The sequence below is a fragment of the Mesoplodon bidens genome (genome assembly GCF_964165515.1).
Source record: "Mesoplodon bidens genome assembly, chromosome: 3".
In the NCBI taxonomy this organism is placed as follows: Eukaryota; Metazoa; Chordata; class Mammalia; order Artiodactyla; family Ziphiidae; genus Mesoplodon; species Mesoplodon bidens.
In genome coordinates, this window is record NC_138178.1 from 157,618,882 (window position 1) to 157,624,427 (window position 5,546).

Genomic DNA, 5,546 nt, shown 5'->3' on the forward strand with positions numbered 1-5,546 from the left:
TTGGCATCTACATAATGTAAAGTGAATTCCATCAAATTGCAGGGAAGCGGGGCTTCCCTGCTGGCGCAGTGGTTAAGAATCTGCCTGCGAGTGGGCCTTTAGGCCCCAAAGCGGGACTTCGCGGCCTCTCTGCTCACTTTTCTGCCTCCCGCTTCTTCCTCCGCCGCCGGCGGCGAGCAACGGCTTCACCCCAGCCCAGGGCATAGCCGTGGCCGGGCCTCCCTTTGGACCCGCCTCCGAGAGACGTCACTTCCTGGTTGAGTGTTTCCGGGTCGCCGCGTCCCAGGGCTACTGGTCTCTGTCCCCTGCAGCCGGCAGGAGTTGCGAGAGTCCAGCCGGGCCTGGCTCCAGCGGCGGCCGTGGCTCCTTCTTGCTCCCCTCAGCCGGGGCGTCCTTGGCGGCAGTGCCGGGAGCACTCTGATGGTCCAGGCAGGCGACATGTCAATGGTTTTAGCAATGTCCCTGCCTCTAACTCAGAAGCCATGGAGGAAATAAGGTAGCCCCCATCCCTGGATCGGATCGGATGGGGAAGTCCAGTTCAATGGATGCAAAATATAAGGATGACTTATTTCGGAAGTATGTGCAATTCCATGAAGGCAAAGTGGACACCACCCCCAGCAAGCAGCGGCCTGGCAGTGATGAGTTCCTGTGGGTGGCAGCCTCGACCCTGCTCAGCCTGCACAAGGTGGATCCCTTTTATCGATTCCGGCTGATCCAGTTCTATGAGGTGGTGGAGAGCTCTCTGCGCTCACTGAGCTCCTCCAGTCTGTGGGCTCTGCACTGTGCCTTCAGTGTGCTCAAAACGGTGGTTGTCAACCTTTTTCTCTGCCCGTGGAAGAAGGAATTCAGAAGCATCAAGACCTACACGGGCCCCTTTGTTTATTACGTCAAGTCCACATTACTGGAAGAGGACATCTGAGCCATCCTGAATTACATGGGCTACGTGCCCGAGTTGGGGACTGTGTACAAACTCAAAGAGCTGGTAGAGACCCTCCAAGTGAAGATGGTTTCCTTTGAACTCTTTCTGGCCAAGGTGGAGTGTGAACAGATGCTGGAAATCCACTCCCAAGTCAAGGACAAAGGCTACTCTGAGCTGGACGTGGTGAGCGAGCGCAAGAGCAGCGCGGAGGATGTGCGAGGCTGCTCAGATGCCCTACGGCAGCGGGCCGAGGGCTGGGAGTACCTGACAACCTCCATGGCCCGCGTGGTGCTCCAGAAGTTGGCCAGCGAGCGGGCAGCCAAGGACTACTACAAGCCCCATGTGACCAAGCCCTCAAGGTCAGTGGACACCTATGACAATTACTGGGAGAGCTGGAAGCCGCCCCTGAAGACCCCGTTGAGCCTGCAGAAGGAGCATGTGGCAGCAGACTTGGGGGACGACCTCAAGGACGAGATCATCCACCCGTCCCCCGTGCTCCTGACCATGTCCAACTCCCGCCACGGCAGCCCGGATGACCTGCCATCCCCCTCCCCCAACAATGGCCTTGGGTTGCTGCGTGGCACGTACTTCTCCGCTCAGGAGGAGGTGGATCTGTACACAGACTTGGAGCCCAGGGCCATATACCGGAGGCAGGATGCCCTGCGGCCAGATGTCTGGCTGGTCAGAAATGACGCCCACCCCATCTACCACAAGCACTCGCCCCCCGCCAAAGAGTCTGCCCTCTCCAAGTGCCAAAACTTCGGTCTGTCCTGCAGCTCCTCCCTCTGCCAGCACTGCGACAGCCTGCTCGCCTGCTCCCCAGCCTCCAAGCCCAGCAGCTTCCCCAGCAAGGCCTCCGCCCATGACAGCCTGGCCCACGCGTCATCTCTGCGGGAGAAGTATGCAGGCCAGACACAGGGCCTCGACCGGCCGCGGCACCTCCACTCTAATATCCAAGCCCTCCCCTGCAGCCGCCTTCCACTGTGGCTTCTGTGACCGCCCGGGGGCCGCCAACACCTGCACCCAGTGTTCGAAAGCCTCCTGCGACGCCTGCCTCAGCACCTACCATTACGACCCCTGCTGCAAAAAGGGTGAGCTGCACAAGTTCATGCCCAACAACCAGCTGAACTACATGTCCGCCTAGTTCTCCCATCTCGTGTAAGGATAGACTCGACCTTGCACCTCCCTGCTACAAGGGCTACACCACTGACCTTTCTGGTTTCATGGGGAAGAAATGTTAATGCGTTGATCTCAGAAGCAGAGGCCTGCACTTGACCACGTGGTTGTGTGTGGGGGGGATCGTGTGGCCAGCTGCCCCACGTGGGAGTTCCCGTATCGACTCAGATATGTCAGCTGATGGCTGCTTTGCCACCTGGCAAGAGAGACTGTGGCACTTGCATTCAGATTCATTTTTGCTAATCACTCCCTGGTCCGTTCTTTTGTTTTTGTCTCTCAAAGAGGATTTTTCTATCTCTGGGACTCTTGCCATGCTGACTGCTCCCACGGCAAAGCCAACTTGGACTGGGAAGGGCCCTCCAGGTCCCCTCCAAACGCCCACCTGGAGTGGTGAGCTAGAGGCCTGTTGGCTTGTGAAATGAGCCCTCCTGCCACACCGGGCCTCATCCACTGGCTCATCCCTCCACCACCCTTTCCCAAACACGAGGATCCCCGGCGGCAGCCCCCCACCCAACTTCCCTGCCTCTCCACGTATCGAAGGTGACCCGAGTCCAGGATTCACTTAATGTCATCCTGTTGCCTCCACAGTTCAGTTCAGCCTTGGGGCTTGTGAAGTTGGCTCTAGCGCTCTGAAGGGTGGACCTTCCACACTGGGACTGACTTTTCCCCCGTTTCTGTTGTTTGCACATGCCTCTCTTACTCTACTGTAAATAGATATTTTTGAGATTTATTTTTAAATAAATATTCAACTTGCTGTGTGTTTCAAAGTGGTTAAAACATTAACGATGTCGCTGTTTATAAAAATGCCCCGGGTTCTTTAGTCTTCCAAGGGAGGGACTCACGCCCTTCCACCTTGTATCCTCCACTCGCCACAGCTCGAGGGTAGAGTGGAGATTGTAGGGGCAGAGGAGGAACAGAGACGATGTCCCCTGAGTTGGTGGAGAGCCACTGTCTTCCCTACAATAAATTTCTAACACCTACCTCCAGTGTGCACTTAGGGGGTTAGTCCAGGCCGAGAGGTCTGTGTGCCTGCAGACTGTGACAACCTAGTGACAATTCAGGAACCTCACCCTGTGGATCTCCAGTCTGGTCTTTGCCACTTGTTGAACATGAACCTTGCACTCCAAAGTTCTTGAGTCTCAATTCAGAAGGAAAATCGTTTGGGATTCCCACCACCCCTCTATCTCAGTCCTCTTCTCTTCACCTGTGTCCAGGATTCCTCTGCAACATTTGTGACCTTTTTGCACTAAAAGTGGGCAGGAGCCGGCGTGCGCCCATCAGACAGATGTGTCCTGAGATTCTTAGCCGAGCCTCAGCGCTTCTAAACCCGAAGGTCTCTTAAACTCCTCATGTGAATTGCTGACCCCGGATTTCCTTTTGGGGTGCAGAGCAAGAGTGGGGCAAGAATTTGAAAATAAAACTGCTTCCTTGTGAACTAACAGTATATTTTAGCCATAAGTGTTTGTGATGTACAGAATGTTGTAGGAATTTACATGCAGTGGGTTTTCTGATAGAAGGAGGTATTCAGCTCTTGAGCACATTTAAATCTGGCTGAATCCTGAGGCTACTGTGAATTTGCTGATGTTCTTCCAACTCAGTTGTGTGATTTTAAGGTTTTCAAAATCTTCTATGGCTCTTTTTCTATATATCTAGTAGATCATGTGTAGATATTCAATGTGTATATAATGCTGAATTTCAACCAACTTTATTACTAAGACCCACCCGTTCTGGGGCATTCATCTCTGATGTTCTTCCTTTTCACGTTTCAGAAGTGTCCGTGCCTGTCCCAGTCCTGAGTTTTCTAGTTTTCCATTTCCAGACTGCTCTAGCACTACACTAACTCTTTTAACCAACCGTGATGCCATGTAACTTACACAGCAGACAAAAGTAGGAATAACTAACTTGTCCTGGAAGAGAAAGGCCAGTGTGTGTATCATCATGGAAATACTGTGTTCATGGACTGGAATAGGAAATGCTATGATCATGCTTCTCCTCGTTGTGTATCTTATTGTATGAGGTTGCTGTGACTGAGATAAATACATGCTAATTTAAAAAAGCAGATGTTTTGCATTTGATTTCTACCAAGAGTTGAAATGTTGAGAGATGATTTAAAAGAATAAAGTGTCTTCCATTGTTAAAAAAAAAAAAAAAAAAGAATCTGCCTGCCAGTGCAGGGGACACAGGTACAAGCCCTGGTCCAGAAAGATCCCACATGCCGCTGAGCAACTAAGCCTGTGCACCACAACTACTGAGCCTGCACTCTAGAGCCCTCAAGCCACAACTACTGAAGCCCACGTGCCTAGAGCCTGTGCTCCTCAACAAGAGAAACCACCGCAATGAGAAGCCCATGCACTGCAACGAAGAGTAGCCCCCGCTCACCGCAACTAGAGAAAGGCCGTGCAGAGCAACGAAGACCCAGCACAGCCAAAAAGAAATAAATAAAAATAAATAAATCTATAAAAAAAATTGCAGGGGAGCATGTTACCTTTAGTTCCTGCCCCATACTCTTCATTACTATTACCGGGGCACGAACCCAAGGCTTTATATATTATTTCACTTAATCTGATGAGTTAGTTACTCTACCATCCATATTTTGCAGATAAGGAAACTGAATCAGGGCTTCCCTGGTGGCGCAGTGGTTGAGAGTCCGCCTGCCTATGCAGGGGACACGGGTTCGTGCCCCGGTCCGGGAAGATCCCACATGCCGCGGAGCGGCTGGGCCCGTGAGCCATGGCCACTGAGCCTGCGCATCCGGACCCTGTGCTCCGCAACGGGAGAGGCCACAACAGTGAGAGGCCTGCGTACCGCAAAAAAAAGAAAACTGAGTCTCAGAAGCTTGAAAGAAATTTTCCAAGGTTACACTTGTAATAAAAGGTGAATTCAAGTTTCAAACTAAGACCTGTATTTTTTCAAAATCCATGCTTATCTTATGACTCTGTGTTATCATCCTTCAGTTTAGGTGGGAAAGCTGTAATGTCACATTAATTGTCTCCTTTATCATGTTTCATCTACTTGTATTCATTCACATAACAACCATTTATTGAGAGACTTATATATGCAGGGTATTGAAGACTGATACGAGGCACAATGTCCTCTCCAATTTTTTTCGTTTTTTGCAAAAGCTGAAATTTGGTGTGAAATATCATTATGATCCTTTTTAACATCACTAACTCAGTGATGTTTTATTTCATTTATTGATCCAAGCCAAGCCAATATCCCTTGTCATCTGGTAATGAGCACTTAAAGCATGAAGATCCCTGCTCTTGTCCACTTAAGCCAGCATTTCACACTGGGCTACTCAGTCTCTCTGCGTCCCTTTTTTTTTTTTTTGCAGTACGCGGGCCTCTCACTGTTGTGGCCTCTCCCGTTGCGGAGCACAGCCTCCGGATGCGCAGGCTCAGCGGCCATGGCTCACAGGCCCAGCCGCTCCGCAGCATGTGGGATCTTCCCG

The 5,546-nt window shown here is 51.5% G+C and overlaps 1 pseudogene across 1 annotated transcript; it reads left to right on the forward strand.

The window, feature by feature from the left end:
- The first annotated feature begins 523 nt into the window (after positions 1-523).
- LOC308614508 (spermatogenesis-associated protein 2-like) lies at positions 524-2,063 on the forward strand (annotated as a pseudogene). Its single transcript has one exon. The product of its transcript is annotated as a spermatogenesis-associated protein 2-like (transcript).
- The last annotated feature ends 3,483 nt before the right edge of the window (positions 2,064-5,546 follow it).